Raw genomic sequence first — 22915 nt, forward strand, 5'->3', positions numbered from 1 at the left:
TTAACAACACCTTGCATAACAGCTTTGATATTTCACATTCTAAACAATATATACTATTCTACATGACAGCATTAGTATGTCTTCAAACACGCATTATTTATCTCTGAAGTTATCATGTAGCCTTGGAAATCAATTAAATGTCACTCAAACTGCATTGCTATTGCTTTCAGTGAAATACTAACAGTGTACTTGAAAACAGTCTTGGTATATCTTCAGACACAATCTGCACGTTGAATGCGATTCCCCAAGGCATGCTTAATTCACGTTTGGAACAGTTTTCGTTAGATCTGTTTCAATGTTTCATTATTTTAGTGATCTGGTAAATCTCTCTAATGCTACAAAGTGACGAATGGTTTGTACAAATGCCTCGGACGATGGCGGCAACTGGCCAGGTTAGTTATATGAATTCGCATTAAAGCTGTCCGAGTTCAAGACCTAGTGTCCCTTGCATCCCTTTTTCAGCACATGTATGGCAAGGAGAATGTCGCAAATTTCTTGCTGGGGTGTTATTATTTCATCAAATAAACATTTCCACCTCATGCTTATGTAATGTAGTACAACACATATACACACACACACACACACACACACACACACACACACACACACACACACACACACACACACACACACACACAATGCTGGTTATCTATGTGCGCGAGACTTGCTTTTAGACTGAGAAATGTAGTCGGCAGTGACATATGCATCGGCAGCCGGCGGCTGTAGAATTTTGTTTTTGTTTACAGTGGGGGTGCAACATCTAAAAGGACACCTATAGTATGCTAGAGTACTATAAAATTAATGAACGTTCCATGCCAAGAAAAGGAATGTTAAAATACGAGTTGCAATGATCCATTTTTAGTTTAAAAGCTTACTATGGCATTAACTACACACACACACACACACACACACACACACACACACACACACACACACACACACACCAGCGTACGTTCGTATGACTGTGAACATGTTTATAATTGTGAAAGACATATTGTCAAAATACAAAGTAACACTTAATATGTCAAGAACAAGTTATTATAAATTAAGATAAATGTCTTACTGTATGTACAATCTAGTCCAGTCCAGCCTGGTTGACATCCATTTTCACACTCCCCAGTTTTGTTGTCACATGAAGATTTTACGGTAGAATTATCACACTGTCTACTGGAACAGCTACCATTGCATAGTAAACCATAGTGACCAGTATCACACACTGGAATTAACATCGTGTATATATAACTGATTAGAAGAGTACACAGAGCAACACTTGTACATATAACTGATTAGAAGATTACACAGAGCAACACTTATACATATAACTGATTAGAAGATTACACAGAACAACACTTGTACATATAACTGATTGAAGATAACAGAGAAACAATATTGTACATATAACTGATAAGAAGATACACAGGAAAACTGCTCGTAGATATAGGGGATTAGAAGACAACACAGAAAAACAGTCGAACACACACACACACACACACACACACACACACACACAAACACACACACACACATACACACACACATATATATATATATATATATATATATATATATATATATATATATATATATATATATAGATATATATATATATATATATATCTGATTAGAAGATAACACAGATAAACACTTGAACATATAACTGGATAAAAATAACACAGAGAAACACTCGTGCATATAACTGATTAGAAGATAACACCGAGAAACACTCGTACATATAACATAATAGACGATAACACAGATAAACACTCGTACATATAAGAGAATAGACGATAACACAGAGAAACACTCGTACATATAACATAATAGACGACAACACAGACAAACACTCGTACGTATAAGTGATTAGAAGATAACACAGAGAAACAACCGTGCATATAACTGATTGGGATATAACAGAGAAATGCTTGTACATATAACTGATTAGAAAATAACATCAAATACACCTTTGAATAAGGTTTAGTTTATCCTTAAAATAATGGTCTTTGGTATTATTGTGTTTGATATCCCTACCCGTTTAGACAAAAGGCAATATTTTGTTATATAAGTTCACCCAGACATACAGCTCATATTATAGAAACAATTATGGTGAATTAAGTGTATGTACATACAAAACAATGTTGGTTCAGTTCAGCTTTTAAGTTTCGTATACGATTTTAAATATTAAAAATTATAAATGTATCAATGTCGAACATTTGGTGTAACTTAGGAAAAGATGTAATACGTGTTCGTATTCTATTTTTTAGAAAGGTGATTAAATAAATATAGTTTGAAATAATTGTTGCTGTTGTTACAGGGTTGACATAGTAATTATTACCATTACACTGCGTTCCAGTCCAGTTTTGTTTACATCCTCCCTGGCATTCTCCAGTTGTATAGTCACATGATTGACCTTGACAGTGGCAGAACCCAGTGCAGTTGTCTCCAAACGTACCAGCATCACAAACTGAAGATGGCAAAACTTAATACATTAATATACCCACTGTCTGTTTGTTTATTTTCTACATTTTAGTTCAGTCGAGCATTCATTAGATATAAATATTAACTGTGTTACATAGTTTGTAATACGAACTGGTAATATGATTTTAATCATATAAGCAAATTATAATAATAGCCGCAAGATATCTTTCCTATGTATTAGGGTATAAAACAGAAACGCCATATGTCACTAAACTGTTGTATGATTAGCTTACCATCGCCACAACACATTGTCCGATATGAAGCTACTACATTTTCATCCCATCCAGTAATCCACTACTGTGGCATATGTAGGGTAATAGTCATGATATCGTATACCCTGTAGAAATTACATATACTGATGGAAAGAAACAGGGGAATAATGTGGGATTTAATGTCAGTAACGCTCATAACTTGCTGATACTATAGATGAGGAATTTGGGTGCAGTCAAACTTTGATATTACAGTTTTACATCTATTAAAGGCTTTTTGTACGAGATATTGCTGGCGCTATAATTTGCGATATCTCCTGCGATATCCTCCTAGGAGATGTCGCTTCTTATAATCTAAATTGGTCTAATTGGTCAACTTTTAATCACAAGATATTATTTTGTTACGTCACTCTGTATGTTTCAGTGATGAACATATCATTAGCGACGTCACGTCACTGTCATCACGAGTCTACCGCTGCCAAACATAATGACATTCAACCCACATTACTGACATTGTTTACAACTGTTGCAAATGAAACTAATGATAATGAATGATTAAAAAATACCACCTTCGTGTCAGGTGGGCCCATTGGGCTATTTCTCGCTCCAGTCAGTGCACCACGACTGGTACATCAAAGGCCGTGGTATATGATATCCTTTCTATGGGATAGTGCATATAAAAAATTCCTTGCTTCTAATTGAAAAGAGTAGCCCATGACGTAGCGACAGCGGGTTTCCTCCCTCAATATCTGTGTCGTCCTTAACCATATGTCCGACGCCATATAGCCGTAAATAACATGTGTTGAGTGCGTCGTTAAATAAAACATTTCTTTCCTTCCTTCGTTGCTAAAAGTATAAAAATCCTCGGCAAGCATCGGATATCATACGTTTATCAACTCCTGTTGATAAATTATGATATCACAAGACACTCGGGGAGTATCCTCTGTTCATATTTTCAGTATAATATTATTTACTTTTATTAAAAAAGAAAGAAAATAATTTGTTTTGCGTTTGCCTGTTCGTGCATATGTTTAGTTTTCGTCATTTTGCGTGTGTTTGTGAGTACACGTGCGCGTTTGTGTCTACATGTGTGGATTGATTTAGATTAATTGTTTTCAAATAGTATGCGAAACAGTATGCGCTAAAAGTGTATTATTATATTACTTAACATATTGTTTAAAACGTTTTTAAAATTGATTATCCATTTTTGTTAACATAACCATACATACATATGATTTTGTAACATCAAGATACAATTCTTACTACAAGAGCAATGTTATTTGAAAGCGAACAAATAAAATAAAATAAAACATAATATATAAAGAAATTAAAATAATACATAAAAAAATAAATAAATAAATAATTAAATTTATTCCTTAAACAAATTGTGACACACTGACCAAAGTTTAACACATTTATCATATTCACACTTGGAAAAGGCTACACGTTTTGTAATATTATAATATATATCTAATTCTTTTTTAATCCATTCCATATTTGGAATGTATAACGTTTCAAGTGACTCTTAAATATAATCTGTTTAGTTAATAATATTATTAAATTAATGGGATCATTGTTACTTGTTCTAAAACCCACAATTACATTTTTGGGGGTAAAATTGATTGATATACCTGTTCTTCAAGGATTCACTCTGTCAACCCTTTCCAAATGTGATTCATTTTACTACAGTTAAAAAATAAATGAATTAATGTTGATATTTCATCTTCACAAAATTCAGTGATGCATTATATCGACAGAATAGCGTCTGTATTTCTACCATAAAACTTTAATTCTAGGAAGACACCATAAGAGACCAGACGACAAATCCCCAGTCACGGTTGAAGCAAGTACACACTGGGAGGGGGGGGGGGGGGCTGACATCGAGGGCGAGAATAAAGTTTCTAGGGGGGTATGCAAGTAAGAGCCCACCATTTGGAGTCTGAAATCCGGGCCAGCTCATGTTGATATTTTTCCATGTTTCGAAGGAGAATGAATGACGAATATAACAGTCAGCAGGGAATTTGTAAACTTGCATTCATATTTTTGAATTAATTGTCCGATTATTGATGAAATAGGCTGCGTTCAGCGACAGCGAATGATGGAAACTTTCCCCAACTATTTTGACTGTTCTCGAAAACGTCATTCGGTTACACGTGTTGAGTAAACAAAAAATAATAATAAAAAAGTCTATCAAACGTAAGCCACAAACGGTTCAGGTTAAAATGGAACCACTACCAAAAAAAACCGAACTAGTTTCGTTGGCGAAAATGGAACAGATTTGCCAAAAACGTACCTCAAAGTATCGACTCAGTATGGTTAAAACGGTAGGCTACCTTTTAAACATATTCTAATTATTGCATATAATAAACAGGAACCATTCATAGCTACCAACCCTGCCCTCTCATGTGCAGGTCTACACCGAAAGACAAGTATTTAACGTTTTAAACAAACTTCATTTTAATGTTTTATTTTACCGTAACCCGGACCGGTTACACTGGTTCATTTTGATAGAGTATGTCATGAACCCCTCCCTCCCATACGCTCTTTGCGTGTGATATTCAACCCCTCCCATTCATGGCGCGTACATATTTTATTTAGATGTCCCATAACCTGGGGTGAGACGTAGCCCAGTGGTAAAACATTCGTTTGATGCACGGTCGGTCTGGGATCGGTCCCCGTTTGTGGGCCCATTGGGCTATTTCTCGCTCCAGCCAGTGCACCACGACTAGTGTACCAAAGCCGTGGTATGTGTTATCCTGTCTGTAGGATGGTGCATATAAAAGATCCCTTGCTGCTAATCGAAAAGCGCAGCTCATGAAGTGGCAACAGCGGGTTTCCTCTCTCAATATCTGTGTGGTCCTTAACCGTATGTCCGGCACCATATAACCTTAAATAAAATGTGTTGAGTGCGTCGTTAAATAAAATATGTCCTTCCTTCCTTCCGATAACCTATGAACATCATAAAAGTAACAACAGAAAGGTTTACAGCGTCAATACATTGTATTTGTGGCATTAGTCTTATTTTTTTTTTTTTTTTTTTAAAGTTAAAAAGAAACCCTCGCCCATCATAATCAAGATAAAATACTGTTCACATATAAACAAATGACAGATGCAAATTAGAAACAGTCTCTTTGACTTTTCCAGATGAGTTCTGTGAAAATAAAACCAAATTGTGAATTGCTTTAAACATTTGAAAAACACCATCAAATCTTTGTCTCCGTTAATTGGTCACGGAACTTTATCAATTTATTTCAACTATTATTAAGGTATTAACTCACTAAATACTTCAACTTCACAAAAATCCATTGCCGTTCCAGCGTTATTAGTGTTGTTAGTCCCCTGGTACAGTGTGATGTACTGAGCCGTTCTGTCACAGGTAATACGTGTTACATCCGAACTATGCATCGTTGCTGCACCACACAGACGCTTTATTTTAATCTGGTTCTCTGCTAAAGAACTGTACACATGAACACCATTCCTGCGATATTCGTCTGCAAATATAAAACGAAACATAACTGGTATTACTGACCTCTGTCCTGGGCAAAATCTTCCCCACATATATCTGAAGTTGTGCCCAGGATGGACAAGCCAGAAACCTAAGTGTATATGGGGCACATATCCTCTGCTACGCTGTTAATCAGATATAAATCTGGCATAACGTATTACAGATCTAAACATCACATTAGCAGGAATACTAATAATTATGATGTAGAAAGTAGCCAGGATTTTATGTCCGTGAGTCTATTAATTCCCGTTGTTATGGGACAGTATGTTAATATAAACAGTGGCAGGGGAAATAGTTGGTATTGGACGACATTGAATACAATTAATGAGTGGTTAACGACACCACAACACATTGAAACTACATCTACATGCAAACGATTTCACCAACAAAGTCCAACTTTTAAACATGGGTACCTTGACTTTAAAACAAATCTAAAACTAAACATTCATTTCACCATCTCGTGTCAGTTATTCGTTGTTTAATATAGCTAAATTTTGCAGAATAGAAATGTGGTAATCAATATGTACGTGCGTGAGAAATTATAAACCAGGAAAATGTATCTAATTCACGAGAGAGAGAGAGAGAGAGAGAGAGAGAGAGAGAGAGAGAGAGAGAGAGAGAGAGAGAGAGAGAGAGAGAGAGAGAGAGAGAGAGAGAGAGAGAGAAGTAATAATCACCCGGGGTTTTTGTGGTTGTTGTTATTTTTATTTTACTATAAAACCTTTTTTTAAGTTCAGCTATTAACGATTTGTTATTAAACGGTTTAATAAAATCTTAAACATAAAAAATGTATACTCAAGTGGTAAATGATTATAGTTAAGCTGTAGAATTGTTTATGAATAGCTTTGGTTGCTTGTTACGATGCACATGCATACCGTGTCTAACTGGTATTGGACAAGCTTCTCTAAACTAAATTAAGAAATTATAATCAATAATAAGAATTTATTAATGCATAGTCTAAGGTCTAAGATTGGAAATTGGCTTATTCTGTTTATGATATGAATATTTCTACAGTTGGCTTACAGAAGGAGAGAAAGCTTACACGTTACCTTCACGTAGGCTATTCCTACCGATAAAGCAGCAATCGATCTTTTATATGCATTTTTCCATAGGCACGGATTCTTATGTGCCAGTTGTGAAGCACTGGATGGAACGTTTTAAGATCAATCGACCCTGCTACTCTCCACAGTTACATCCTGCCCACGCGCTTTAAGAATATAAGACAGGTTGTAGGTCAGTAGTAGACAAGTTGCTCGAAGTTCAGCAGGAAATATAATCGACAGCGATTTGTAAATCAAATTTGGTATTTACTTTTCCATGTGCATGTGAATCTGTGTGTGCGTGTGTGCGCTGTGTGTGTGTATGTGTGCGCGCGCGTGTATGCGCTGTGTGTGTGTGTGTGTGTGTGTGTGTGTGTGTGTACCAGTATTTAAATATCTACTTACAACCCGTCCTGAAGTGAACAGTCACGTCGTGTATGTAATGTGGTTTTCCCAGATCCACCTCCCACCACGAGGTAACTTGAAAAACATCAGTGAGTATACACGAAGTCGTTTGAGTGTAATCCCCGTCAACACCATTTGATGGAGATGATGTGTCCCCTTTATGGTGAGAACTCTGGGAGGCAGGTTTGTTCAACGCTAAATTATCTGAAATAATAATAATAATAATAATAATAATAATAATCGTTGTCGAAACGTGGATCCCGTGTTTGCCCCGACCGCTCATTGGTGGTAATAAGGATCACTCAAACGGACCACCAATCAGACGTGAAACGTCTCCGGTGTTGTTGGCAGTTAGCAACCTGGCATGCTTGGGGTGTATTGTACTGGCCTTTAGACTCCAAGGTGATGGTTGACTGTCGGATTTTGGTGAGAAACATCGCTAGATCAATCCACCAACCACCCACGAAGTGTTCCTGGTGTCCCATACTAGCAAACTGACATGTTGTAGTTGGGTCTTACTGACCTGGGCCCCGTTCTACGAAGCAATATTAGCGCTAAGGTCACCTTACGTGCATAAGGTAGCTATACACTTAAAATGATCTTAGGACTAAGATTGCTTCGAGGAACAGGGCCTTGTAGGTTCCAAGGCATTGGTTCTGTACCTGGTTGTGGCGTCCTCCATCTTCACAACGGCTCACTGTCGGGCCCCCAGACTCAACAGCTTTACGTTTTCAGCAGTGGCCGTGGTCGTTCTGGAATCGGTGAAGGAGACCAACGGATCACGTAGGGTGTTGGGACTGGCTCGTTGGGCTTGTTAATACTAAATGGTTTTGCAGACTGGACTGGGAGCTACTACGTCACAGAATAAGCCGCTGCAGGTGTTGGCCTCCCCTGAGCAGCCTCTAGCGCACCCTTCCTCTCCCTTGTCCTTCTCTTCTTCATTGGGTCAAAATATACAAGGGTGACTGTAGCACGTTTCCCGTGAATGAATTCCAAACGACGCAGTTTTTACCCATAGAATGGGGTGGGTGGGTGGTCGAGAGATTAACATAGCACATAAAAAAAGGCAAATTATAATCATACATGTAATTGGATTCGGGTACAAAAAAAGAGAAGATTTCATTATATTTAATAAAACAATTCCTGACGATATTTCGGGCAATATCGAGTTATATGGACCGAATAAAAGGCCGATGTCTTGTGTCCGCAGTCAACAAGTGTTCTGAGAATACTGCTAAAGCAACACATGTCCTGTACCGAGCCCAACAAATTTTCGTATCTCCTCAAGGGCCATAACTCTTTGAAAAGGAATTAAATCACCATGAAAGTTAAACTTCATCAGTAACAGTACACGATAAAGCTACATGCAAAATTTCATCTCAGTATCTTCAGGCATTGCAAATCAAAAGTCCGGAAAACAATATTTTATATCTCCTAAGTTCAAGGTCCATAACTCCGTCGAAAATGGGTAAATCGCCATAAAAGTTAAACTTGATCTTTAACAACATACGGTAAACCTATACACAAACTTTTACAAACACATCCAGAAAACTACATGTGAGACATGCGGACGGACAGACGGACGGGCAGACAGACCGACAGAAGGATGGATATAAAACATATAGTCTCCCCCGGTTGGTAAGAATGCTACATTCTGGTCTTTTTACGAACTCAACTAATTTTCCCTGTATCAGAGACAAGGAAACTAAGTGGGTTATCCGGTGTTTAACGAAAACGAGTATAACACTTTATTTATTACACACCTTCATTTGATGTAATATCTGTACAAACCTGAGTAACTTCCACATTAAAAGTGGTTATAGTCATTTTGAACTGAGGGAAAATCATTTCAGCCACACCATCCAATGAACTAATCAGGACCAAAATGGATTGGTCTATGACTTATAACTGCTCTGTGACTTATAAGTTAACTGGAAGCACAAATTCCGTAAATAGGTTTTAGTTGCAAAATACATTTAAAAGTAGAAAATTACACGAATGTGTTTTTAGGTATCATGTATGGACGCGTCGTCCTGTGGTTCGGCACAATCGGAATATTGCGTGCGCTTAGGGTCAGGGTTAAGAGCTTACACACTGTACGCGAGCAATTGTAGCCGCGAATTTCGCGTTGACGCTAGCGACATGCGCACTGCTCGCGAAAATGTTTTAAAAAATTCCTGCGATTTTTCAGTTGTCAGTGTAAAATGGCGTCTGTCACAGTCGAAGGTGACCACGAGGATGATGATGAGGAAATGTTGCTATTGACATTATTGTTACGCCGTAGCAAATTCCACGTCACACATTGTCTTTCAGTTCTGCATCTTTGTAGTTGCAGCTGCTTTTATGATAAAGCACTGGATGTTCTTAGATGGCTATTATCAGTTCTACCTTTTTTCTTTTCTTTGGTTGACGGTGCCATTTTTTTAAACCACGTGCTTCTTGACCTTGAACAGGAAATCACGTTGCAGGCGAATTGTCAACGCGTACGAAAAAATAGGATTGATTCTATTATTTTTTTTAAATTCGCTCGCCTAAGTATTCGCTCGCTCACCATTCGTACGCGTGCGGTGTGCATTCACAGTATATAGTGTGTGTTTGTTGTACATTTTTCACTCGCCCGCCTGTCTAATTCGGTCGCGAATTCGCGTATAGTGTGTAAAGGCTTTTAGGCTTAGGGTATACTTAACATAAGTTATCATGTTTTCAGCGTTTTGTAGCTAATTAAAACTAAATTCGTTTTTCGGTGGTTAATCCTCATATGGAAATCAAGTATCAACACACACACACACGCACACGCACACGCACACGCACACGCACACACACACACACACACACATTATTACTATTGTTATTAAGAGTGTGATTAAAAATTATTAGAATTATCAATAATCATAACTTTAAAACAAACAATCATCCACGTGTTTTCTTGTATATAACTACGACCGTTCGTTCATTCGTTATTTCGTTCTTCATTTCTTTATGTCATGCATGACGGGTAATGTAAACATTTCAGCAGACACATCTGTAATATTACTCAAATATTTGAAAATGACTGCTGAGTTTAAGGGTTCAGATATTATAAATCTGTTATTACCTAATACAAACATAATACAAATAATTGTTTTACTCATGTTACATGTTGGTCCAGACCATCCTTTTTTGCACTCCCCAGAACATCCTGTGACATCATTACAACCGGAAGTGCAGTTTCACGTGTAGTTGCAGTCTAAGCCATACTGACCATCTGGACAAACTCCTAGAAATGAAAACAGTGATACAGTTTCGAATAATTCAGATTTACGAAATATATCGCGAGTCGAGGTGGGGGGGGGGGGGGGGGGGGGGGGGGGGGGGGGGGGTGTAATGGGGAAAAAGCCATCCGTCATAAGCGTATCGCAATGGGAAAACATTAAAAGAGGAAAAACAGGGGACACTTGAATATGTTTAGGGTGACGGGTCATCGGTATTGCAAAACAAGCAATTTCCGTATTAACGTATACAAATGTCCACCAAACAGAGCATAGTACATTACGGATAGTACAATAAAGGCGACGCCAAACGACATGAGTGTTTCGTACGATAATAGCCAATTGCATAGCAACAAATGAAATCGTAATGTCTTGCCACAATCGGCTATTTTTGTGGTTATTCTATGTCGTATCGTGTGGTGCTGCCTTAAGGCCAGAACAAATCACATAATATGTATGTACTCAGAGTCAATACATGGTAACAAATACAAAACACCGACGAGTTGAGTGTTTTCTATCCAGTTCTTTATTACCGAGTACAATTACGTGAAGTCAGCTAATAGCGTCCTAATCTTCGCTCTTTTAAATTCATGTCTTTCAAAGTGTAAGTTCTGTACGACCTATTCATGAAAGCTTGTATCAATTTCGTTCTTCTTTTCTTAGGATATTTTTAAACGCCATTATCTGTAGTCGTTCGAATACTTCACAAAACCATATCGAGGACTGACCAGTAGAACTGGTTATGTCTCCAGTGCCGGATCTAAGGGTAGGGGCATATATGTTGGAGAATTCGAGGAACAATTAATAAGCAACGCATGCCTCCCTCCCCCTCCACCACCCCCCAGTGGATTTTCTAGATCCACCACTGGTCTTCTATTTGCAAATGTGCCACAGTTTTCTATATCGCTTTTGTTTATTTCTTATCGGGTCTATCCTGACTTTGGTGCATTGTAAGATATTTTATAATACAATTTTATAACGTCTAGAAAGACATATTAAAGGGACATTTCTGAGGTTGCTGCAATGTTTAAGTTGTTATCGACTAACAGAGACGTTTTAACGACTGTAATTACATAACAAATATATTTTTCTGCATAAAATATTAGTGGCTGTACATTAAATGTGTTTCTGATCGTTATAATATTTGTATCAGATTAAATTTCATTTTATTTTCTAAAAATAAATAAATAGTACGTACGAAATTATTTGAAGACAAAATCCAGTTTGGGATTCTTACAAATATTAAGACGACCAGAAACACATTGAATATACAAACACTGATATTATAAACAAGAAAACATATTTAATATGAAAGTTTAATCGTAGAAATATTTTATTAGTCGGAAACATCGTACAATGGAGCAATATCCGTTTAAATATGTTTTCTCGTTTAGAATATCAGTGTGTCGTGATCGCATCGGTCATACATATTTGACCCATTCGTTTATCTTGAACAAAGATCCTCCACCTCAGTGTGAGCACTGTCAGTGTATTCTGATGGTAAGCCACATTTTGGTCGAATGTAAGCGTCTGAAAGAAACTAGAAAAGATATATTTGGTAAAAAAAAGTTGATGGAATCCTTTCAATTCCATCCAGATTTTTTATTACAATTTCTATGTGATACTGATTTTTATTCTAAATTTTAATTTTATCTACCTGTGGTATTTATATTTCTCGGACAGTTCTTTACACTGTGTTTTTATTAACTTTTGAAATGTTATATTGATGTTGATCATCATTTAACTTTTGCATTTACCATAGTGTGACTCCCAATAGCCGATGTATTTTTTGAGCTGGGGTGTCGTTAAATTCATTCATTAGAATATCAGTGTCTGTATATTCAGTTGTTTTTTGTTTTGTTTTTTTGTTGTTTGTGTTTTGTTTTGTTTTTTATTGTTTGTTTTTATCGTTTTAATGTTTGTACGTAGCCCACACTCGATTTAGTGTCACAATAATTTCGTACGCATGAACAAATATACATGTATATGATGCATTAAAATAAAGGTTGACCTAGTGCAAGAAACTAGGTCGATTACAAACACGTTTAATATATAACCACCGGCCTCGGTGTTGTCGTGATTAAGCCATCGAACATAAGGCTGGTAGGTACAGAGTTCGCAGCCCGGTACCGGCTCCCACCCAGGGCGAGTTTTAACGACTCCATGGTTAGGTGTAAGGCCACTGCACCCTCTTCTCTCTCATTAACCATTAACAACTAACCCACTGTACTGGGCAGAAAGCCCAGATAACTGATATGTGTGTGCCCAGGACAGCGTGCTTGAACCTTACTTGGATATAAGCACGGAAATAAGTTGACATGAAATAAAATATATAACCACTAATACTGCATTTAAAAAGAGACAATAAATCAATTTTAAAAGTGCGTTACGTAGCGCTGTTCTGTAAACCCACACCCTGTAACGCTACATAAAGTTTGTACCTACACCCACCCACCTCCTAGAGCAATACATACTATTAGAATGGCCCCTATGAATAATAATCTATCAATTGCATACCCACTCCATATCATATATAGTATAAAATCATACCTGATACTGCAGTGATCTGGATGCAACTCCATATTGCAGAGAGAAACGCAAACGTCAAACGGTTCGACATTTTGTGATGCATGACAAACCGGTATGTTATATCTCGCCCGTAGGCTTGCAGATAGCTAGGTATTCAGTATTGAAATCTGAATTTATAATCTGTATATGTGCATGTGACCATAAAGGGTATGCGGCAGAGGCTGTTTTTTATATTAGATATTTGTGTAATGGTATTGAAAACTATTTCTTTCTTTCTTTTGGCGTATTGATTGATTGATTGAACACCTATTTCATTGTACAAAGAATAAAAGAATCGGGCACAAGTTTGACAACTTACGAGGAACTTTTTTGGCGTATTGGTGTTACATGGAGCATGACGATCTATATCCCCGCTCAATGCATTTGGTCGACAGTGAAAAAAGAAGTAAGGAAGAAAGGAAAGTGTTTTATTTAAGGACGCTCTCAACATATTTTATTTACGGTTATATAGCGTCAGACATATGGTTAAGGACCACACATATATAGAGAGAGGAAACCCGCTGTCACCACTTCAGGGGCTACACTTTTCGATTAGCAGAAAGAGATCTTTTATATGCACTATCCCACATACATGATACCACGGCCTTTGTTACACCAGTTGCGGAGCACTGGCTGGAACGATAAATAGCCCAATGGGGAAGGCGACGGGGATCGAACCTAAACCGAAACAGATGTCGAGTACCCTGTCGATGGTACAGCAGGTTTAACCTTAAAGTTAGTAGCATGCATTATCGTACACTTTCGCTCTGTACCAAAGTGATCATTTTACCGTATTATTAATCTTTACACAACATTTCAGTGTTCTGTGTTGCATACTTCTTTTTGTTATTCGATTTTAAAACATAGGATGTTTGTTGGTTTTGTACGAATCACTCGTAGGGATGAGAGGTAACCCTGCAATGAAGCGTTCGCTGGGTGCGCGATGGATCTAGAGCATATACAAGATCACTTGCTGTTAATCGGAAATATTACCCCACTGCGAGGCAGAAGTGGGTTTCGTCTCTCATTTAATGAGGCTTCCGTTGATGTGCGATTAACTGATGCTGTAATAGTGTCACTATACAAACGTTCCTCAAACACACAGTCTACTGAAGAGAGAGAGAGAGAGAGAGAGAGAGAGAGAGAGAGAGAGAGAGAGAGAGAGAGAGAGAGAGAGAGAGAGAGAGAGAGAGAGAGAGAGAGAGAGAGAGAGAGAGAGAGAGAGAGAGAGAGAGAGAGAGAGAGAGAGAGAGAGAGAGAGAGAGAGAAAAGTCAGTCAGTCAGTCAGAAGAGGTACAGAAGAAGAGTCGGGATGTTGAATACAAGTCTGTTAACCTGTATATTTGAATCGTTTCACAATCATTTTATTACCCAAATAAAAGGAATATTGTGTTTTATTAGTTTAACAATAAAGCGCATTTGGTTTTTCTAACAAGTAGTCGTCAGAGAAAAACCACTACATTTTTCCATTGGCAGAAACGAATGTTGTTTTTTTTTTTTTTTTTTACAAATACACTTTCCCACAGACAGGACAGTACATACCACGGCCTTTGGTGTTTCCCTTTCCTTTCTTTCTTATTGACCACTAACAACTACAGACTGACCCAGAATGATAGCTAGCGGATTTGTTTCGTCAGGATAGTGTACCTGAATCTTGGATGTAAGCGCCGAAATGAACGCACTTAATTCAATGAAATATATTATACAGATCTTATATATATATATATATATATATATATATATATATATATATATATATATATGCACCAAATCATATGATAAACATGTTTTCTCATATGTGTCTTTTCTTCTTTCCAGACCGGCCTCGGTGGCGTCGTGGTTAGTTCATCGGTCTACAGGCTGGTAGGTACTAGGTTCGGATCCCAGTCGAGGCATGGGATTTTTAATCCAGATACCGACTCCAAACCCTGAGTGAATGCTCCGCAAGGCTCAATGGGTAGGTGTAAACCACTTGCACCGACCAGTGATTCATAACTGGTTCAACAAAGGCCATGGTGTGTGCTATCCTACCTGTGGGAAGCACAAATAAAAGATCCGTTGTTGCTAATCGGAACGAGTAACCAATCAAGTGACGACAGCGGGTTTCCTCTCAAAATCTGTGTGATCCTTAACCATATGTCTTACGCCATATAACCGTAAATAAACTGTGTAGATTGCGTCGTTAAATAAAACATTTCTTTCTTTCTTTCTTTCCAATTAACCACTTAAACATTTATCACGACAGCTAGTTGTGTTCAGGACAGCGTTGACTTTACCTGAATATAAGATCGAATCCTAGCTGAAATGAAAGCTTTGACTGAAGCGCATTACACAGACCTTTCAAAGAGACGAATGTATTATTATGTTCTATACTATGACAACAAAAGTGTTTTGTCCTCGCCGGTTTCACATAATATAACGATACCATAAGAGCTGAATTGAAACGTATAGAACATGTAAATCAGTACACTAGCTCAATACCCAAACAGTTACCCTAGCCAAATACCTACTCATTTACATTCCTGTTTCACTGTGTTACAAAATGTCGGAATACTCGATGTGTATGTTCTTCGTCATAATCTGGACGTATACGTGTTTTCGTGTAACATCAGGTAGGATTTGTGTAAATTATCATTATAGTTGTGCCGAATTTATAACGCCTATGTTGTCTCTGACAAAGTCATGTTCTAACAACAGGCTTAAACACCGGCATTTAAGAACAACAGACTTTGTAAATTCGGTCCGTATTTTACACTTTCTGCATGCAGTAATTGTTTTGATAACATTTGAATGTGTTAATGTTTTAATATGAAAATCAAGACTAAATTACTGTTGCAATTTATCTGAATGCATGCTCTAGTAACTGAACGTGATTGAGGACATACATAAGTGGACTTCAGTCCATTGTAGTTCTAAGTATTGCATATGTATTTGTATGTCATTACAGGTGAACGTTTAAGAGATATGAAAGGTGCGACTGCCTCTTGTTCTAAAGTGGGTGTGGGTGGGTGTAACACAGAGAGACGGACAGACAGACAGACAGACAGACAGACAGATACACAAACATATAGACAGTAAGATAGACAGACATATACAGGGAGATCAATCCTGCTGCAGCCACATAGTTTACTGAGATATAGCACTCAGAGATATTTTACATGTGCTTTCCCACATACAGGAAAGTACATACCACGGACTTTGATGTACTTTGTCTGCTAACAAAGTTTCTAAGGGAAGACTTGGAGAGGAATGTGTTTTATTTTTTAATTCAATTTAGGCATGTACTGATGCATATATGTATATATTGTATGTATGTATGTATGCATAATTATATATATATATATATATATATATATATATATATATGTATTTATATATATATATATATATATATATATATATATATATATATATATATATATATATATATATATATATATATATATTGTATTATGTCGGGTGTTGGCCTATTACATACATAAATATTAACGCACTGATCCAGGGAATAATTAAGTCATTTCTGGCCTCACAGATTGTCTAATTTCGTTGCTGGGACTCCAACCTGATGCACCGAATCGCATCAAATCAACTTGCAGACTTGCCATATGTTCTGAGCTATCGAGCTATACTTAACAATAATGATCTTAAATCCAGCCATATGCATGGGGCTTACAAACTACGCGGTCGATCCCGCTTACGTACATGACCAGTATGTATGAATTTCTATATATTGTATCGTTTTGGTATATATACTCTTCAAAAAAAGAAACGCAAAAGGGTACAAATGGGTTATAACTCCGATTTTATGTTTCCTACCGGTTCATGCTTTGTGAATATAAGGTCATTGCATGTCCCAAACACATTCCCACGGTTACATTCGATAAAACGCAGCTACTGTACAATAAAGTTCCAAAATGTGAATATTCGCAAAAACGCAGCCACGTGCAAACCATGTCACCACTGCACGTGCGTTGTCTGCACGTGCAACATGAACACCGACAGTATAAAAGTGCAGGATGTTCGCTTGCCTGGTCTCTGTATCTGGCCGACAGTTGACAATCCAGGACATGCCACGTCTCAGTGAACCGCAGAGAAACAATGCCATCGGCCGACTAGACGCAGGCGAATCCAGAACGGCCGTTGCCAGGGCATTCCATGTGTCCCCAAGCACCATCTCCAGACTGTGGGACCGTTACCAGCAACATGGATCAACACGTGACCTCCCTAGATCCGGTCGACCACGGGTCACTACCCCCGGGCAGGACCGCTACATCCGGGTACGCCACCTTCGGAACGATTGACTACTGCCACCTCCACAGCCGCAGCAAATACCAGGTTTGCGCAGGATATCCGACCAGACCGTACGGAACCGCCTACGTGAGGTAGGAATTCGTGCCAGACGTCCAGTTCGAGGTGTCATCTTAACACCACAACACCGTCGACTCCGACTGCAGTGGTGCCAGATTCATCGACAATGGCCTCAACTGCGATGGAGACAGGTGTGGTTCAGTGACGAGTCCCGATTTCTGCTCCGACGTCATGATGGAAGATGTCGCGTGTATAGGCGTCGTGGTTAACGTTATGCGGCAAACTGCGTGCAGGAAGTGGACAGATTCGGCGGGGGTAGTGTCATGGTGTGGGCAGCCATCTCACACACTGGCAGAACTGACCTGGTCCACGTGCAGGGCAACCTGAATGCACAGGGCTACATTGACCAGATCCTCCGGCCACACATCGTTCCAGTTATGGCCAACGCCAACGCAGTGTTCCAACATGACAACGCCAGGCCTCACACAGGACGTCTCACAACGGCTTTCCTACAGAACAACAACATTAATGTCCTTCCTTGGCCATCGATATCACCGGATTTGAACCCAATTGAGCATATATGGGACGAGTTGGACCGACGCCTCCGACAGCGACAACCACAGCCCCAGACCCTGCCAGAGCTGGCAGCAGCCTTGCAGGCCGAGTGGGCCACCATCCCCCGGGACGTCATCCGTACTCTGGTTGCTTCAATGGGCAGGCGGTGCCAGGCAGTTGTCAACACACGCGGAGGCCACACCCGGTATTGACTCCAGATGACCTTGACCTTGGTGGTGTGTCCTATCACTTACTCACAATGGACTAGAGTGAATTGTGAACAATCCTGCAACATTTGGTAATTATCGGACTCACCATTCAATAATTAAATCAATTCTCCAATATTATGACGCGGTATGTATTTTGGTGAGCTATCTTCAAATAGCAATCGTGCATCATCAAAGAATAGCTATGACGTCAAATGCAGACGTTTTTTGTTGACGGAAGTATTTTTTATTGATAAGAATAAAGCAATTTTTACAATTTACCAGTTTGCGGTAAGAATAATCAATTAAAAATACCATGTAACTAAAAGTACTATTTTCCGTAAGACACTTTTTTAACATACATACTAATAGAATCTATCACCGTTGTGAGGAGTAGATAAAACATTAATTTTGTAAGCTACGGTTTGTTTATTGTAGAACGATTCATAAACATTTCACCTACAAACTCTTTTAATCATACGAGGAAAAATATGGTCCACATTATGCAACGACATACAAATGTAACAACTTACCAATAAATATAAAGTTGAAAATATTAATTTGTTTAAATATTTTTAAAAACATGATACGTTAAATGCCAAACAGAATTCTGAAGAAAAAAAACAACATGAGTTATGACGTGAATCGTCGTAAAACACGAGTTATGACGCCACGCGCATGTGCATATGTAGAAATCGTCTAGCCCTCGGGTCGGACAGATTTATCTAGCCCTAGGGTCAGACAGATTTTTCTAGCACCGTGCAAAAGCTGGATATCTCTGTCCAATGGGCAAAAAAACATCCCTCTATCTCCAAATTTCCACAATGACTTTTACTCACCTACTGCACGAAACACTGTCGTCTGCTACTAGTGAAATCAACATACAGTAATTAGATCAACCCTACGTCAATCTATTTTTATGGACGTCCGAACGAGTACATTGTCCTTACATGCACTGCATACGATTATATCGAGTCAGGATTAAACGACGTATTCATATTACATCTTAAAATAGTATCTATTCAACATGAAATGTGTAGTGGACATTGTTTTGAATAATAGTAATAATCAACAAACAAACAAAAATGCTCTAAAAAAATGCTCTAAAGTCTGTCAAATTTATCCCACCATATCAATATACAAATAGTGACTATGTTTCCACTGAGCTATATGTTTTACATGTGACAATAGGGTTAAAATTTATTTTAATGGTCTTATTTTTTACTTGTATTATTAATATGGAATATATGGACCACCACACATCGTTTTCAGTTGTGTGGAGTTATTTTTCTTGAATATTGGTCAATCAGACGTTATTTGGATGTTCCGCTTCAAAATACATACCGCATGAAAAAGGTTAGAATATTACAGCATACACAAGTAAACTCAAACTAAAACTAAAAGTATCAGTATATATTGAATTTAATGTGAATATTTTAATGATATATATAGCTTATGTCTGTCAATAATGACAAGAAAAACATCGTTATTTTTACACTACGCGGGGTCGTTGTTTATCCGCAGCAAAACTCATAACGCGAGGATATATATATATATATATATATATATATATATATATATATATATATACTCTTCAAAAGAAGAAACGCAAAACCACATTGTCGTAACATTTGGAGAATTGATTTAATTATTGAATGGTGAGTCCGATAATTACCAAATGTTGCAGGATTGTTCACAATTCACTCTAGTCCATTGTGAGTAAGTGATAGGACACACCACCAAGGTCAAGGTCATCTGGAGTCAATACCGGGTGTGGCCTCCGCGTGTGTCGACAACTGCCTGGCACCGCCTGCCCATTGAAGCAACCAGAGTACGGATGACGTCCCGGGGGATGGTGGCCCACTCGGCCTGCAAGGCTGCTGCCAGCTCGGGCAGGGTCTGGGGCTGTGGTTGTCGCTGTCGGAGGCGTCGGTCCAACTCGTCCCATATATGCTCAATTGGGTTCAAATCCGGTGATATCGATGGCCAAGGAAGGACATTAATGTTGTTGTTCTGTAGGAAAGCCGTTGTGAGACGTGCTGTGTGAGGTCTGGCGTTGTCATGTTGGAACACTGCGTTGGCGTTGGCCATAACTGGAACGATGTGTGGCCGGAGGATCTGGTCAATGTAGCCCTGTGCATTCAGGTTGCCCTGCACGTGGACCAGGTCAGTTCTGCCAGTGTGTGAGATGGCTGCCCACACATGACACTACCCCCGCCGAATCTGTCCACTTCCCGCACGCAGTTTGCCGCATAACGTTCACCACGACGCCTATACACGCGACATCTTCCATCATGACGTCGGAGCAGAAATCGGGACTCGTCACTGAACCACACCTGTCTCCATCGCAGTTGAGGCCATTGTCGATGAATCTGGCACCACTGCAGTCGGAGTCGACGGTGTTGTGGTGTTAAGATGACACCTCGAACTGGACGTCTGGCACGAATTCCTACCTCACGTAGGCGGTTCCGTACGGTCTGGTCGGATATCCTGCGCAAACCTGGTATTGCTGCGGCTGTGGAGGTGGCAGTAGTCAATCGTTCCCGAAGGTGGCGTACCCGGATGTAGCGGTCCTGCCCGGGGGTAGAGACCCGTGGTCGACCGGATCTAGGGAGGTCACGTGTTGATCCATGTTGCTGGTAACGGTCCCACAGTCTGGAGATGGTGCTTGGGGACACATGGAATGCCCTGGCAACGGCCGTTCTGGATTCGCCTGCGTCTAGTCGGCCGATGGCATTGTTTCTCTGCGGTTCACTGAGACGTGGCATGTCCTGGATTGTCAACTGTCGGCCAGATACAGAGGCCAGGCAAGCGAACACCCTGCACTTTTATACTGTCGGTGTTCATGTTGCACGTGCAGACAACGCACGTGCAGTGGTGACATGGTTTGCACGTGGCTGCGTTTTTGCGAATATTCACATTTTGGAACTTTATTGTACAGTAGCTGCGTTTTATCGAATGTAACCGTGGGAATGTGTTTGGGACATGCAATGACCTTATATTCACAAAGCATGAACCGGTAGGAAACATAAAATCGGAGTTATAACCCATTTGTACCCTTTTGCGTTTCTTTTTTTGAAGAGTATATATATATATATATATATATATATATATATATATATTATTGTGTTTTACCATTGATAATAACAGCCCTGCAGGACGTGGCAATATTCTCCTAATGACTTGTCACTACACCAAAAGAACATTATGTCATTGACATTCTCAAAAAGAGTACCAGGGAGTGTACCTCTCGCTCTGCATAATGGTTTAAAACATCTTTTTTTTGGTATACATTGCTATCCGGTGTATCGGAGCATCTAAGCATTCAAAGATCATTAATTTTATCTGTGAAAACTGTGAAGTACGTAGTAAAATTTGTCTTTCACCAAGAAAACCCCCCAAAAAACACAAGAAAAACCACAAAAAACCCCACAACAACAGTGCATAATCTGTTTTTATGCCTGTAGTAAAGAAACATTTAAAAGTATGCATAAACGTAGGCTACCCCTGTATCCAAAACGATATACATGTCCGATCATTCGACACAGTAAATGTTATCAGGTCAGGTCAAACACTTATTCCATGCCCATATCCTCTCAAGGTTCAGGCACGCCCACACTGGGTCCAGTCCCTGGCATGACCATATCCACTCAAGTTTCAGGCATGTTCACCCTGGGTCCGGTTCCAGGTATGACCATATCCACTCGAGGCTTAGGCACGCCCTCACTTGGTCCGGTCCCTGGTAAGACCATAATATCCACTCAAGTTTCAGGCACGCCCACACTGGTTCTGGCCCCTGTTATGACCATATCCACTCAAGGTTCAGGCACGCCAACACTGGTTCTGGCCCCTGGTATGACCATATCCACTCAAGGTTCAGGCACGCCAACACTGGTTCTGGCCCCTGGTATGACCATATCCATTCAAGGTTCAGGCACGTCCACATTGGGCCCTGCCTCTCGTATGACCATATCTACTCAAGGTTCAGGCACGCCCACACTGGGCCCTGTCTATCTTAAGACCATATTCACTCAAGGTTCAGGCACGCCCACACTGGCCCTGTCTCTCGTATGACCATATCTACTCACGGTTCAGGCACGCTCACACTGGGCCCTGTCTATCATATGACCATATCCACTCAAGGTTCAGGCACGCTCAAACTGAGTCCGGTCTCTGGTATGTCTATATCCACTCAAGGTTCAGGCACACCCTGTGGGATAGTGGATATATAATAATTCCTTGCTACTAAATGAAAAATGTAGTGGATCTTCTCTCTAAGACTGTACGTCAAAATGTTTGACATGCAACAGCCGATGATTAATAAATCAGTGTGCTCCAGTAGTGTCGTTAAAGAAAACAAACTTCCTTTCTGTGTTTCCTTAAACAATGTTGTGTA

Source organism: Gigantopelta aegis, chromosome 13, assembly GCF_016097555.1.
Source record: "Gigantopelta aegis isolate Gae_Host chromosome 13, Gae_host_genome, whole genome shotgun sequence".
NCBI classification, from domain to species: domain Eukaryota; kingdom Metazoa; phylum Mollusca; class Gastropoda; order Neomphalida; family Peltospiridae; genus Gigantopelta; species Gigantopelta aegis.